This window comes from Pogona vitticeps, chromosome 15, assembly GCF_051106095.1.
Source record: "Pogona vitticeps strain Pit_001003342236 chromosome 15, PviZW2.1, whole genome shotgun sequence".
NCBI classification, from domain to species: Eukaryota; Metazoa; Chordata; class Lepidosauria; order Squamata; family Agamidae; genus Pogona; species Pogona vitticeps.
In genome coordinates, this window is record NC_135797.1 from 12,318,893 (window position 1) to 12,320,252 (window position 1,360).

At 46.6% G+C, this 1,360-nt stretch overlaps 1 protein-coding gene across 1 annotated transcript in view; it reads right to left on the reverse strand.

The window, feature by feature from the left end:
- The window catches only part of LOC144584892 (splicing factor 3B subunit 2-like), a 37,008-nt gene that overhangs the window by 32,363 nt on the left and 3,285 nt on the right, over positions 1–1,360 (reverse strand). The gene's annotated exons all lie outside the window — the stretch shown is intronic.

The window sequence follows — 1,360 nt, forward strand, 5'->3', positions numbered from 1 at the left end:
GCCCCCAACCTGGGAGTTTTAAGGAGGAGAAGGGGATGACAGAGGATGATGAGATGGTTGGACAGGGTCATCGAAACGGCCAACATGACTTTGACCCAACTGCGGGAGGCAGTGGAAGACAGGAGGGCCTGGCGTGCTCTGGTCCATGGGGTCACGAAGAGCTGGACATGACTTAGCGACTAAACAACAACGCCAGGCCGGGGGGGGGGGGAACAGGTGGCTTTTAAAGCTCAATTTTGCCTATACAGTGGACCCTCGACTTACAGACGGCTCGACTTACAGACTTTTCGAGTTACAGACTTCTCTGGCTGCAAAATTTAGATCCGACCTGCAGCCTGAGAATCGACTTACAGACCAGAAAAAAAACCAAAATGGAATAAAAATAGAATAAAAACCACTGGTTATGGGATTAATTGGTTTTCAGTGCATTGTAGGTCAATGGAGATTCGACTTACAGACTTTTCGACTTGCAGCCACCATTCCAATACGGATTAATTCCTTAAGTAGAGGGTCCACTGTAAGTGAAACTATGCTGACAGTCCCACAATGGGAAAAATTCTCCACTGCTTCTCAAAAACCAAAGAGGCTTTTTGACTTCCCTTGGTACAGAGCTCGAGGGATCACACTTTGAGTGACAAGAAACTTTGCTTTTCTGATTCCCTCAGATTCCTGCCCTATTTTGGCAAACAGCCTTCAAGGCTAAAGGCCCCTTCCGTTCAACAATCCCTCAAATGAGAGGTTCTGAGGTTGCAACGCTTGAGAAGGTGGGGGAAAGGGTCATTCCATTAACCCTGATAAAAAAACACTGATCCATCTGTGAGCTTCTCCCTTCCCATCTGCGTTACTTTTCAACTTTAGGTCCTCCACAGGCATTCTGGAGTTTAGCACCCCCTGGCCGTACCACCTAGGGTTTAACAGGAATAGAAGTCCACCATGTCTTTTAAAAAAAGGGGGGGGGGGATTCTTTTAAAGACTGTAAGCTCACAGGCAGGAGTGGATTTCTACAGATTACACGGTACGATACTCCGGGACCTCTTTGGACTGAAAGGGACAAAAAGGTTTAAAAATCAGCCACTGCATCTCTTGTATCTAGTTTGCACTGGGAAAAAAAAGAGATGGAATACAGTGGGTAACCTCTTCCTCCACGGAAGTTTATTTTCTGAAAAACAGAAGAGAGGGCCGAGTCTGGGATCGCCTTGCCCGAAATATGCTCTTTGTTCAAAAGGGAATCCATCGCTGACATTTAATCCACTACACAGACAGAAGACGTCTGTAGCACGTTCAGATGCTACTTGTCTTCCGTGAATTAACGAGCACTCCCCATCACGACTGATTACTTCCTTTTCTCAACCCAGGGAAC